At 42.3% G+C, this 15,307-nt stretch overlaps 1 protein-coding gene and 1 long non-coding RNA gene across 4 annotated transcripts in view; one reads left to right on the top strand and one right to left on the bottom strand.

Annotated features, from left to right (window-relative positions):
* LOC142385517 (NLR family CARD domain-containing protein 3-like) overlaps positions 1–15,307 on the top strand; it is a 369,716-nt gene that overhangs the window by 195,494 nt on the left and 158,915 nt on the right. The gene's annotated exons all lie outside the window — the stretch shown is intronic.
* LOC142385854 (uncharacterized) lies at positions 2,229–3,410 on the bottom strand. The gene is made up of 3 exons (XR_012770248.1): positions 3,304–3,410; positions 2,388–2,498; positions 2,229–2,303 (listed from the first exon to the last, which is right to left on the bottom strand). It is a non-coding gene; the product is annotated as an uncharacterized LOC142385854 (long non-coding RNA).

Here is a 15,307-nt window from a genome sequence, read left to right on the forward strand (position 1 = left end):
TTCTGATGAACAAACTGTTTGGAACCCATTCAAAGTTAACCCAAAGATCATTTTCTGTATCACACATGTTGAAAATGTGTCATTTAAATCAACACAAACGCACAGATACAAATATCAATTCTGATAAGTGTGTGAAGGTTCAAACTCTAATGATTAAATCTGTTATCCTCTACTTGGTAATGTCAGAACAGAAGTCCATCCAGACTAATAAAAAGTTTCACTTTACATGAGGACAACTAATCAGTTGCTCAGTCATGACTCAGATAAACTGCCCCAAAACCAAACAGATCAGAGCTGCTAACATGATGTAGGAGCATCAATACTGACTCCCTCACAGGGGGTATCCATGTAACCATCATCAGCTGATGATATGACACCTCCTGGAGTTGGAAATAGCAGCAGGTTACTATTGGAACTAATGAGCTGCTCATCCCGCATTAGAGCAGACAAACACATGTAAAGCAGCTTTGCTTCATGGTTCACAACCAGAAAAAGAGTACAGTTACCCATCAGGCTCAGGGATGAGTCTCACCCCCAAACAGAGGAGTTTACAAACATCTTGTTCATGAGTGATGATGACAAACTGGAGTAGGAGAGATTTTGGGTTTAGTCAGCAGCAATGAGGGCGCTGTGCCATTCTGTTGTGGTGAAGAGGGATGTTAGGACCCGGCTCTGCTCGGGACAGCAGCCTTCTTACTGTGAGGTGACGGTGCTAACCACCACACCACCAAGCAGGCCCCAACATGGACTCCTTTCTTTAATTATCTTTGTATGAGAGACTGAAAGAAATGTGTATCATTTTTATTTTGAGCAAAGTTTAACTGTGGCAGCAGGTGATGGAGGGCTGGGAACAAAATCTATCTGTCCTCCTCCATCCAGCAGCACCTGCCGCCTGAGTGGAAGTTCCTGCCTACACTGTGTTAGAGCCAAAGCACAAAGGCGACCCCTGCTGGACCAGCTGCTGTCCTGCAGACACTCAGAAACACCTCCTCCAACATCATTCTTTCCCCTCTCTGACTGCTGTGTTTGTGGAAAACATCCAACACACTCCGCTTCACACGTAAACATAGAAATGGATGTGAAGCAGAGCTGAGCTCACATTAAACACATGTTGGAGGAAAAACTGTTCAAACTGACTCTGCTGTATTTTACTCTGTTACAACATTTACACTCTGCTCACCTGTTAAAGGATGAACGTTGGTCTGATTTGAAGTAAAGAGGATGACCCTTTGACTGGTCGCTCTTAAAGGACACACAGCTGGGTTCAGGTTCAGGTTCAGGTTTGGATCTGAGAGAAAAACATTTGTTCTATTAAAACTCACAGATTTCCTGAAATTTAACCACAATAAAAACACTGTTTTAATAAAGGCTGTGAGACTAAACATATAATTACAGACCTGGTGGACCAAATTGTTAAGAAATATGAATAAAGTATTAAAACATCAAAGATCTGAACCATTATAACTAATTAATTTTACACCAATAATGTCTTCCTTTGACCAGGGACTCTTTCAGGACACACAGCTGTAATCAGCTCTGAGTCTCTGATGGACTCTGACAGAAAAACACTTCTTTTATTAAAACAGACATGTCCAAGAAAAGTCTCCTTCGCTGTTTCATCAAACTCAGAAATACACGATGACTGGAAAAACAACAGAATACTTTCAATATATTAGACTCCCAGTAAAAATCCATCAATGTTGTTTCCATGGAGACTCATCTCTTAATAAGAGGAGCAGCCAATGAGGTAAACCCTTTTACAGCCTGATAAGAGATCCAAATCAGTCTCCAGATGAGAATCCTCTAAAAGACTTCAGTTACATCTCTGACCACCTGTAACTCTGTCATCAAGAGGGAAAACAATTTTGGCTTTCCTGAAACCATTTCACTGACCAGTTAGTAACTCATCACTGAGACAGCTTTCTGTATTATTAATGTTGAACATGTGTCATTTAAATCAACACAAACGAACAGACACACATCAATGCTGATAAGTGTGTGAAAAACTGTTCAAACTGACTCTGCTACATTTTACTCTGTTACAACATTTACACTCTGCTCACCTCTTAAAGGATGGATGTTGGTCTGATTTGAAGTAAAGAGGAAGACCCTTTGACCGGTCACTCTTAAAGGACAAACAGCTGGGTTCAGGTTCAGGTTCGGGTTCAGGTTCAGGTTCTGGTTCAGATTCTGGTTCTGGTTCTGGTTCTGGTTCAGGTTCAGGTTCTGGTTCAGGTTCAGGTTCAGGTTCAGGTTCTGGTTCAGGTTCTGGTTCAGGTTCTGGCTCAGGTTCAGGTGGGTTCCTGTGAATAAAGGTGGTTTGGTGATGTGAGTGCTGAGCTCTGACATGGAGAAGAGTCATGTACAGTTAGAGATGGTCCTCTCACCTCTGAGCTTTGCTCTGGCTCTCATGTTCCCCACACAGAGAGGTTTTAGTGTCCTCACACTGATCCATGCTGCTGAACTCACATCAGCTCACACACACTTTCTACCTTCTTCTGCAAAGGAAACACAGATCATTCATCTGCACATCAACTCACATCCTCCTTTCCATCATCTGTGAAAAGATCAGCTGCTGTACTTCCATCATTCCACTAGATGGAGGCATGGAGCTGCACAGACATCATGATCCTGATGATGATGATGATGATGATGATGATGATGAAACATTTCCATTCACTGACACACACTGATTATCTGAACCTGCAGCATGATGATAAATCTGCTATCTGAAACACTCTGATGGGCTGAATGCAGGACTGAACTGTACATGAAGAGCTACACTGCAGATAAGTAGCAGCAGGACTCCAGGTATCCATCCTGCAGGATCACTGCAGACTGACAGGAACCACCAGGGGGCGCTCACTGCTCTCTGTTAAATATTATTTAACAATATTATATATATTATTATATGAACCCACTGATGAGTCCACATGGTCACACCCAGACACACCTGAATTATGATCCTTCATAAAAAGGTTGAGGATCAGAGTCCAACAGGATCAGAGTCCAGGATTAATCTGGATCTCATGTCAGGACTCCGAGTTTTACTGTGAGTGTGTTCAGAGAGCAGTGATGAACAGAGTGTGAGTGAACAGCACATTCCAGTCAGAGTTCCTCTGTTGGAGGAGAAAACAGCAGCAGACTGAGTGGGAAACATTTCATGTTGCTAACAAGCTGCAGCTCCCCATCAGCACACTGATTGTTGCTGTTTACTCTCAGCTCACATGACTTGTGTCGCATCAGCAGAGGAAATCTCTCTCTGCTCGGAGACTTTGTTAAATGAATCAAAATGTCACTTACTCAGCTTCTTCCATGAACTTCTTCCCTCTGCAGCTCTCTGCTGTGTGGACCAGGTCTGTGTAGAAGAAGAGGAAATCCTCTGCTCCTTCTCCGACATCAGTCCTCTGTGTCTGCAGGCTGCCGTACTCTGAAACTCTGCACACCGTAAAAGAGTCTTAAAGTGATCAGAGGTCAGCTTTATATGACGTTAATTAATCAATAAGTAACCTGCAGCAGCTTCCTGCTGCCACTCTGAGGAAAGCTGAGAACAAACAAGTCTCTTTGTTTGGAATCTGGACCTTTTATTTAAATTAAGTTTTTGTTAATCAGTTTCTCTGTTTCTTGTCTTTTATATCAAATCAAAAATGATATATTTACATTTCTTCAGTTCTGAGCGCTGGGTAATTTAATCATTCTCTATCCTCTATCAAGAACAAATATTCAGTAAGTTTAATAATTCATGGGAATTATTAAACTTACTGAATATTTGTTCTTGATAGAGGCAGACAATAGTTAAGTAATAGTTTCCAGCGATTATCAAGGTAGACTTGGCATTTTTCTTGGTTTACAGCAACTAATAAAAACTTTAGAAACATCTCAGTGAATGGGTAGGCGTGTCCAGACTTGTGACTGGTTCTGTGTAAAAATATAAAGACGATATGCTGCAGCAGGCCTCTCCATACCTGAGTTTGTGTGGATCCTTCAGAGCAGCCGTCAGCAGCTTCTCTCCTGAGTCTGCTGGATGGTTGGAGCTCAGGTCCAGCTCTCTCAGATGGGGGGGGTTGGAGGTCACAGCTTTAGCCAGAGAAGCACATCCTTCCTCTGTGATCAGACAGCCAGACAGGCTGCACACACACACACAAAAACACAGAAACTCTGAGGCTGTTTTCACATGAGATACACAACAGAACAGCTTCATCAATCTGTTAAAGTGACAGCGCTAAGCCGTTCACACATGGGTGCCTTTTATATTCATGTTCCTCCTGATTCTTTCTGCTGCAATATATATTTGTTATTATTAAATGAAACAGCACACCCCCTTCGTAGAAGCCCCACCTTAACATGGTGGAGGGGTTATCTCAATGGGCCTCATGCAAGAACCAATCGTACGAACAGATTTGCTGTTAAGTGGTGCGTACGAGTTATTTAAAAGAACTTTACATATTCACCAATTTTTTCTTTTTTTGAGTTTTCTTTCAGGTATGAACAGAATTTACGATTGATCCAGACCTGTCATAGGAGTCACGTACTGTTGTTATTCAGATCAGGTTTGCTTGGACTAATGGATTATATTGTGACGACCCAGAATAAGGTTAAAAGCACACAGCTGGCTTGTTTCCTCCTCTCCCTGTCAATCACTGGACCGCAGGTCATGCCACTCAGGTGTGGGCTGGTGGTTGGTGGAGCAGAGTGGGCGTGGGCCAGTCTGTGTGCAGGTTTGGTGCTGATGCGGGTTGGTTGCAGAGCAGGACTGAGAGTCACCCGTGTTCCTTGGCCAGAATGACTGTACTGGAAGTTGTGAAGTGTAAAGCTTAATAAAAGAGCAGTTCGGCAACCGCTGGTCTCAGAGCCTCCTTACAATATATTTAATTACTTCGAAGCAAGCAGATATAGATATATACATTATATCCCATGATCATGCTGAGATTATTCTGTTTGACTTAAATGATGCACTAACTGAAGGTTCATTTGGCTCTGTATATAGCCCTCTGTGCCTGCAGGCTGCCGTCACTCTGAAACTCTTCACACCGTAAAAGAGTCTTAAAGTGATCAGAAGTCAGCTGCTGTTGCTTTATATGACGTTAATTCATCAATAAGTAACCTGCAGAGCAACCAGTTTAAACAGAGCTGAGGCCTTCAGGCCAATCACTGATCAGCAGCTGAACTTAAAAAACAGAAGAAAAGGATTAATCAGTTCATGTAGTTGGAACCAAAACTCTGGTGAAGAGACGACTTCAGAGCAAAATGAAAAGTGTTTTTGTTTCCAGTTTGTGTGTGAGGGGAAAAGCTTTCAGTGTGCTGCATTCAGGACCAAAGCTGAGCCATCTCTGGTGATAAGTCATCTCTCTCAGTGGTCACTGCTGGTGCAGGAGTTACAGGTGAGGTGGAAACACTTGATGTCAGAGAATCAAGTGAAGTTATTGGGACTTATAGAAGCTGCTGGACTGCAGGAAAACACTTTAAATGTTTCTGATAGCAAACATCCAATCACAAGTGTTCAAAACAAGGTAATAAACACAAGATTAATGATTAACCTTTATGGGCTGGATGGGAGTCAGGTGAAAGTTTATGATTTATTGATCACTTTCAGGAGGAACTGATAAAAACATCATGTGGTTAACATGAGTAGATTTAGAAGTGATGTTGAATTATTTCCATTGCTGAGTAATATTAATGAATCCTGCTGTCGGTGAGAAAGTCCCCACCTATTAGCTGCCCCGCCACCATCAGGGGTGGAGCTCTGACTCATTCCAGGCAGCAGCTCACCTGTGTCTGTGGAGGAGAGTCCTCTCCTTTAACTCTCTTTGAACAAACTGTGAGTCTGAGCATTGCCTTCAGTAACTTTCCTGTTTGTTTCTGCTCTGTAATGTTTGCCGACCAGTTCTTCCAATGCGTTGGTCCTCAGACCCGGACTCGCAAGGTCAGCTGCATGCTGGTAGCCTGATTAACATAGACTTTCAAATCTCTTCGAGATTCTGGTCTGACCAAGACCATAACGAATACGATTCGAAATGGCCTGGTCAACCCGCCTCCCTCGGGTTGCTACTGGCTGTGGCCAGAAAAGGCTGTGCCTAAGCTGAAGCCAATCACACCACTCTTTCCTCTGACGTATGATTTAGCTACCAGCGGGGCTAACTGGTAGATTAAACTCTTACCAAAGCCAGTAGGGAGCAAGGCGAAAACGTCTTTCCTGTCAAGAAATGATTCAAGGGCTGTTCTTTGCTCGATTTTTAACGAGAATCTCCCGTCGAACACTTTCATTACAGCATCTACAGCAGTGTCAAAAGCTTGACGCAGCTCCATGTTGATATTGAATGAAGCGCTTCCGCGTACAATCCATGGGTTGAGTGGCAGTTCAACCACGTCACTACCTTGAACACGCCTCTACCCTGGGCCGTTGGCGCTGTTCAAAGTTGATTGCTTCCCGACAAAGTGGGTGGAGTTCCCATTTTTTCGGGAACTCGAATCCACCTGAATGAGCAGTTTGCCTGAGTAAGTGTAGCAGAGCCGAAGGTGTTGCGTCACTGCGAGGGTGGAGCCTGGGTACCATGCTGGTTTCTTCCACTCTTTAACATCACTTTGAACATCACTTGCAGCAACCAACTTCTCAGAAAGGGGTATAATGCAACACACCAATAGGGAGACCATTATCAATATCAACAATATAGCTATCAGGAAGCTGAGGACTTCTGTCCTGTGAATAGTTTTATGAGCTGTATAATAATCAAAGTGTTTTTATTGATTTTCATATCACAAACATCAAACATCCCAAACAAGACAAAATAGTAGGATTCAAAATATATACCACAAACACAGGTCTAAACTACAGACAAAACAGTAACAAGACAGATCCTACTACTACTAGACGACAGACATAGCCACCACCCGTGTGGTCCAGACACTCTGGGTTAAAAATAAATAAGTAAATAAAAATGGTAAAAATGACAACAGTAATAACAATAGTGATATTCATTCAAACATAAAAACAAAAACAAAAAATAAAGGGTGGGGGGGGTTCAGAAGCTGCCACTTATGTTTGAGCAGATGAAAACTCATGTTCAAAGTAAGAAATAAAAGGCTGCCAGATCTTAGAGTATCTCTTAGTATTGCCCAGTAAAGTAAATCTAAGATGTTCTAATTTAAGGTGTGCCATCACCTCCTCTACCCATCGTTTGTGAGTTGGCGGTGCTGCCTTTATCCAGTTAAATAAGATCAATCTCCTGGCTAACAGTGACGAGAATGCTATTGCTTTCCTTTGAGCCATCGTTAGTTGTGTTTCCCCTGGTGCCACACCAGAAATGGCTGCAAGAGGACCAGGCTCTATATTTTTGTTATATATGGATGAGAACGTTTTGAAAATTTTGGTCCAAAACTCTTTGAGCCTGGGACAAGACCAGAACATGTGGGATATGTTGGCTGGCACCTGTTTACATCTAGGGCAAGTCGGATCAGCACCCTGGTAAATTCTTGACAGTTTGTCCCTTGTGAAATGAAGCCTGTGTAACACCTTAAACTGTATCAGTCCATGTCTAATACATACAGAGGAAGAGTGTATTAATTCTACTGCCCAGCCCCAGTCAACATCCGATATGTCCAGCTCTAACTCTTCCTCCCATTTCCTTTTTATGTAATCAAGGGATGGGGAAGCCACCTTCTGGATATTTACATATAGCATAGAAACCATCCCTTTAAGAGTCGGGTTCAAGTCCAACAGCCCATCTATCCACCCACTCCGCGGCAATTCAAGGGATGAGGAGAATGTCTTTTTCACAAAATCTCGAATCTGAAAGTATCTGAGGTAGTTAGTCCTTGAGGGGATTCCATATTCCTTCTCCAGCTGAGCAGCAGACATAAACACACCATCTTTAAAAAGATTTTTAACACATTCCACCCCAGCTCTATACCATTCTCTAAATGCTGTCCCCCCAAGGGCCGGAGAAAACAAGTGATTGCCGTAGACGGGAGCGGACAGAAGGGCATTTCTGTCTTTAAAATGAGTTCTGAATTGGACTCAGATTTTGATAGAGTCATGTACAACAGGATTGTTCGTGTAAAGGTGCTTGCTTATGGGCAGAGGGGCGCAGATCAGGGAGCGTAGGGATACTGGGCTAGATGCATATCTTTCCATATGTACCCACACTGGGGTTTCATCATCATCTAACTGAGAGACCCAAAACAACAGCTTGTTTTATCAGCTGTATAAATAAATATATATGATTTAATGTTCAACTCTTCGTACCAATTTCTATGTGTAACTATTGAAAAGATTGATTTATTTAAAAAAAAATGACCCTGTTCTACACTTAGTCCAATTTGAGAAGAGCTAATGTTTGGATGCTGTTTTTCTTTTGAAATGAGTTTAAGCCTGACTTCAGCATACTTTGCCTTTAAGCTGAAGGTGGGAAGTGTTTATTTCAGAGGTTTTTGGTCATTTGAATATGAGTGACTATGAACTTTTTAAAAATCTTCTCAGTGGAAACTTTAGAAAAGAGTGCAGATTTGACATTTCTCCAACCTGATATTTTTCCTGTTGGAAGTATGTTGTTCCACTTTTCTGGGTTTCTGAGAGTGTTTTCTTCATGTTGGGATGCAACAAGTCCTCAGCAGAAGTTACAATCTTCTAGAACTAGTGGAGTGAAATGTGAAGAAAAAAAGTTGTGTAGACTGATGGTGTTTGAATTGAATATGTTTGTTTTTAAATGATGCTGCGATGATGCTTCTGAGGAGGGAACCATGGCGATCATGGAATTCCTCTGGGCTGTGGCCAGAAAGCTCAGAAACCTCTCACAGAACTGCAAACTTAACCTGAAAGTCCTGCAGCTTAGAATCATAGTTTAAGAGTAATTATTGAGCCTGAATATCACAGCACCTCTGAGCAAAGAAAGATAAAAAAAAACTCATCTTATGAGGAAGTGGGGCTGACCCCGTTGTTGGGCAGGACACCTACTTTTCAAGACTGTGATAGCTGATCAAAGGAAAAACCCACACACAATCACATGTGAAAGTGCTCCTAAATATGACAGATTTTAAGCCTTTACTTTGAAATAACTGGCCTCTCTGTACCATAATCACTTGTATCACAGTGGTGGACTTTTGGTGGAGGACATGGGCGTCAATTGGGTATGGCAAGGTAATGGCGGCTCCAGGGCAAAATGTAAATGTTCGTTTTTCTTTTTTTTTAATTAATTCATGGAATTACTCTGTGTCAATTTTAACTGATTATTTTGTTATTTAATACATATAGATGAACTACAAATGAAATTCTGAAAAACACAATCAATTGATCTAAGTATCATCTTCCCTTTTGAAATGTGGTATCTCCCAGCCCCCCCTCCCTCCCACGAGATGACGGAGCCTGGAGGTCAAAGCTGATGTTATTAGCGGGATGTTGTTTGCTAATTAATGTAAAATATGAAAAGAAAGCAGAAAACTTTAGATTTATTTATCACCAAAAAGAAAGGGCAGGTGATGATGGGTCCAATGTTGCCCCAGGGGTGGAGAAAGGAGGACCAGGACGTGAAGGCGGGACTCAGGCTGTTAACGAGGCTGTCCACTTCAGCACCTCCGCCGCTAATGCTAATGCTAATGCTACTGCTAACAGGGAGACGGAGACGAGTCCATTGTTATGTTAGCGGCTATGTCAGTGAGACTTATGCTGCGTGTACACCAAGAGCAACCTACGCTACCTGGTAGCGGAGGTAGCTGAAGAAGCTTCGCTTGAGAATTTGCTTTGGTAGCTCGTGACGTCACATTTAGAATGTTCAATTCTTAAAGGCCCCGCGGCTGTGCAGCACCCCCGCGAGAAAAAAACATGAGGAAAGAGAGGGCAGGGACACGAATAAACGTGTTGTTATTTACAATTTGTTATACAAGATATACATCATATTACAAATGATGTAAAACTACATTAGGTACACTGAGAAGAGCAGGAATAGCACAGGCAGCCGTGAAAAATAAACCAAATTCGAAATAAAATCCGAAATAAATCCGAATTAAAACTTAATTGCAGTGAGAAAGGTATGCGTGGGGTTACTACACTATTGTATTGAAGCACTCGAAACGGCAATTGCAACAGTCTCAGGATTAAACGACTATTGTTTGTATAGGAACCAAAGTTTACACGTCTGTTTCCGCGAACCCCGTGGATTGTCGGACCCCTACAATCTGTGGATTGTCATTGGTTTTCGCCGAACCGCGTCATAGCTCATTACCATAAAGTTAGCTGGAGTTTAATCGCTGGAATCCGCTCTGGTAGCCCAGTTCTCTTCGCCACTGGAGAATCCGCTCTGGTAGCCCAGGTAGCTCACCCTCCATAGAGAAATAATGATTTCCGGCGCTCAGGTAGCGTAGGTCGCTGGAGAAGCTTCGCTTGAGAATTTGCTTTGGTAGCTTTGGTAACTCGTGACGTCACATTTACAATGTTCAATTTTTAAAGGCCCCGCGGCTGTGCAGCACCCCCGCAGAAAAGAACATGAGGAAAGAGAGGGCAGGGACACGAATAAACGTGTTGTTATTTACAATTTGTTATACAAGATATACATCACGTTACAAATTATGTAAAACTACACTAGGTACACCTGAGAAGAGCACGAATAGCAGAGGCAGCTGTGAAAATAAACTAAATTCGAAATAAAATCCGAAATAAAACTTAATTGCAGTGAGAAAGGTATGCGTGGGGTTACTGCACTATTGTATTGAAGCACTCGACACGTCAATTGCAACAGTCTCAGGATTAAACGACTATTGTTTGGATAGGAACCAAAGTTTACACGTTTGTTTCCGCGAACCCCGTGGATTGTCGGACCCCTACAATCTGTGGATTGTCATTGGTTTTCGCCGAAACGCATCATAGCTCATTACCATAAAGTAAGCTTGAGTTTAATCGCTTGAATCCGCTCTGGTCGCTCAGGTAGCTTCGCCACTGGAGAATCCGCTCTGGTAGCCCAGGTAGCTCACCCTCCATAGAGAAATAATGATTTCCGGCGCTCAGGTAGCGTAGGTCGCTCTTGGTGTACACGCAGCATTAGGGTTGCCACCCGTCCCTTGAAATACGGAATCGTCCCTTATTTGGCAACAAAATGTTGCGTCCCGTGTTGAATACGTGACGCGATTTGTTCCGTATTTTCACAAATGTCCAATACAACTTGTGTGTCCCACACGCATCCACACAAAGCCCCACTTCCCCGGCTGCGCACCTCTGTGAGCCTGGCTCCCTGCGCGCGGTGCATTCACTCACAGTTGCTTAGAGACACACACACACACACCAGCGCGGCACAAAACCCGTGCATTTTTAATAATGTCCACTACACCCGACAACAGCCTCAAAAGCGAAAACGCTTACAAAGTACAGGCGTGAATGGGAAGAGGCACATCTATGGCTGGACAGAGTCAGTGGCGATGAGTATAAAGCCAATTGTAAAACGTGTCGGCTAGTGTTTTCTGTGGCTCACGGTGGGCTGCCTGATATCAGGCAACATGCATCAGGAGAGCAACACTGCAGACACACAAGAATGCAGACCCAAGCCTCAGTGTCACAGTTCTTCATACCCCAATTATCTGCGGAGTCTGATAAGGTATGGAACAGTAAATAAATAAATTTGTTCGGAGAAAACGTATATATATATATCTATATATATGTATATAGGCTATATATATAAATTAATAAATCAATAAATATATATTTATATATAGACAAAGAGTTACTCAGTGCTGCAAGGAGTAACAAAAAGTAGGCCTACACCTGGAAAAAGAAGTAACAGATTCTGATTGAGATGGTTGAGGGAATAAGTAACTTTTTGCACTTCCTTTTTTCAAACTGAATGAGCAGAAAAGTTTACAAATGTTTTTGTTGTTTTTTTTTGTTCTGTTTTTTTCCTCTGTAAGTAAAAATGTTCTAGAGGTTCATATGGTTTTGCACTTAAAAAGTTACATTAAAGGTGGAGTAGGGGATCTTTTTCTGGAACATTTTTTTACATATTGCTTGAAATACTCTTCACACCCCCATTGCAACCAATTAATTAAAAGTTTTGACACAAATATGAAAAGTTTTAGTGGCCTCTAGAACGTCCAATCTAGGAATGGTCCGTTCACAATGATTGGATACTGATGCCGTCTATCAAACTGCCATCTGCTCCTCCCTCCCCCTCCTTCCCCCTGTGCGCGTACCTTGCTCCGTGAACGAATTACGTGTCCAGAAGCTTGGCAGGAAGCTAAACTAGAGCCAGCTTGGCTAGCACCTAGCATTATTAAACCTATAGTTAGCATATCCTAAATACTAAATACGGCAGCGATCGATGCTTGCTGTCAGAACAGCGCTCGTGCACCTTCGTGCTCGTGCGCATTCATGTACTCTAGAGGCGTGCCTTCTGGGGGAAAGTGAAGAAAAGGGTTGGGACTTTTTACCTGTGTATTTTCAAAATGCAGCTTCGCTAGTCTCAAAATCCAGGATCTCCTACCCTACCTTTAAGTTATCAATTTATTTTTTTTATAATTTAAAAATTCATTGTTCCACACTCCACACAGATTTGATTTAAGATTTAATTAACTGCACTTTATAAGAGAATGTGTTTATTGGTAATAAAGCATTTCAAGCTTTAAGTGTCAATCAAGTTGCTTTTTTTTTTAATCACCGCTGTACTAAAGACACTGGCACAAAATAACATATTACTGCTGCGAGCAGTGGCCAAGGGAGTCGGCGGTGGTGGTCATAGCCCAGACGAGCCATGGTGGGCGTCCCTTATTTTCGTTTCTGAAAGGTGGCAACCCTAGTGAGACTGCATTTGGACACAGATAAGCTACATAGCAGACTTTTGCGGTGATTATTGTATATTTATTGATTTATTGATACTGTAGTCATGTGACTATAGTGACCTTGCCATACCTTATCTTTGGCTGAATTGACGCCGCTGTTAGAAATGTCCGTCTGGGTCTGTAGGGGTGTGGAATGACTTTTGGCTCTCATTACTTAAAAGGTTCTTAAAAAATTAAACTCTCCATTACAAACATAGGGAAATCCACATCAAGCACTCAGCCACCAGATTAATGACACAATTGACAGGCTCACACTTCTCTAACATCTACAAACTGTCTTCAGAAGACATGTCTCAGAGAAAAATCGATTGAAAAGCACTTAACGAGCCAAAAATGCCAAAAAAATGCCCTGTTTTGGAGGCCTCATAACTCAGTCATACGACATCGCAGAGACCTCATTCAAAGTTTATATGTGACAGGAGTCTCTCAACTTTATAGGGTTTGTTCCAGGCATCTGCATTATGATTAAAACTCATGGTTCTAGGGGAGAGAAAGAAGACACTTTTGCCTCAAATGCCAGAAACTGCCCTATTTTGGAGTTGCCATATCTCAGCCATCCGACATCGCAGAGACCTCATTCAAAGTTTTTATGTGACAGGAGACTCTCGACTTTAACTGAACTAAAGGGTTTCTCCATTGGGCGGGCAGTAGATTGGCACCCATCAAAATTTCTTCAGGAATTTTCTAGTTCCATTTAATGTTTGAATGAAAAATATCTTCTTGACAAAAAATTGTTACGGTCATAGTTTTTGTTTATCCTCAGAGCTTGGCTACGATCAGCTTTGCTAAAATTTGTCAACATTTCTGTGAAAGTCGAGCAAATATTTTAGTATTTTGGCAAGACTGTCTCTATAATGAAGAGAAACATGTATTTTTAACATGTCGAACCAATTTAAACTGAAGAAATATTTGAACATCTCTGTAATGATCATGTCATACGTTACTTTAAATCCCCTTTAAAAGAAAGCATGTGTTCATTTGTTTAAGCAATATTTATGCTCCATATGTAGAATGTTTAATGTGAGTGAGATGCTTTTCTGAACTGGAACTAAAGCAAAACTTACTTTGTAAATATGCCGACATCTGCTATTTTAAATTTCCCGTACAGTTTTAGATATTTCAGATCAAACTGTGTGATGATTCTCTCTGTGCTGATGTGCATCAGAGGTTTCTGAAAGGGAAGTGAAACAATGTGTTAGTCAGTGACTGGTGGAGCAGTACCTGACAGAAACTTCTTAAAGGAGAAAATCAGCTCTGAGATGTCCAAGTGTCTGCTGTTCTATGGACAAGTGTGTGGTTCCTGTTCTCTAAGCTGACTGGTGTCTCCTAGGTGATGTCCGTCCCACCCTGACAGTGTTGCCCCCCTCCATTAAGGAGCTGAAGCAGGGAAATGCCACCCTCATGTGTCTGGCCAACAAGGGCTTCCCCTCAGACTGGAGTCTGTCCTGGAAGTTGGACGGCTGCGGTAAAACCTGCTAGGAGGAGAGCAGGAGTCTCGGGGTGCAGAAGGACGGCCATTACAGCTGGAGCAGCACCCTGAGGCTTTCTGTTGACCAGTGGGAGAAGATGGACTCTGTGACCTGTGAGGCCACCCAGGGCTCCCAGACTCCAATCTCAGAGACACTGAGGACAGACCAGTGTTCCCAGTCCTGACCTGGCTCACTGGGACTGGGAAAATATTTTACAGTTACTGCATTCTGTTGCTATATGTGCATTATGTAGCTTTTCTGTTTCTTTTTCTGCTATCGTTCTCAATAAACAGTCAATTGTTCTCAAAATCAGATGTGGACTATTTTTCAAATGAACACAAACTGAATACTGAATCCCTTTTTTGTCCATTTTCAGATTTGAATAGGTAAATATAAAACAATATCTCAACTGTGTTTGCGGTGAAAACGCATAGAGTGGGTACAAAGGGAAAGTAAAATTCAGTGTGCACTAACTCCAGAAGATATCTACACTTACACAAGAGTTGTGTGACATTTATATAAAAGATCAATGGATACTATAATTATAAACATTTCTCCCTTTTCTCTCTCTGAAACTCAGACAAAGGTTGAGTACAGACCATCGACAGGAGAAAAAACCTGAAACAGGTAATACGGAAATAAGTCTTCAGTAAGAAGATTGAGTGGGCTAGAGTTACCACGACGGTAAAACACTCTGGCGTCGAAGTGCAGGCCGACACCTCCTCTTATCCTCCTCTGATGAGGGCAGATGATCTGCAGGTGCGAAGGAAAACGCACCTGCAGAGCCTGTGGCCCAACCCTGCTCCTTGGCGCCATTTAGAGGAAGAACTGAGGAACTGACGGAACTGATGCAAACAGATCCCCAGGGCTGGACTGGCTATCGGGATATGCCCGAACGGCCCTCCCGCGAAATGGAGAAACAAAAGAGTGACCATGACAAACGTAAAGAAAAGAGAAAACAAAAACCAAGAGACGACGCAGTAAAATGCGCTAAAATCACCGATATGTTTTTTAAAAGCACAAGC

This window comes from Odontesthes bonariensis, chromosome 8 (assembly GCF_027942865.1).
Source record: "Odontesthes bonariensis isolate fOdoBon6 chromosome 8, fOdoBon6.hap1, whole genome shotgun sequence".
Taxonomy (NCBI): Eukaryota; Metazoa; Chordata; class Actinopteri; order Atheriniformes; family Atherinopsidae; genus Odontesthes; species Odontesthes bonariensis.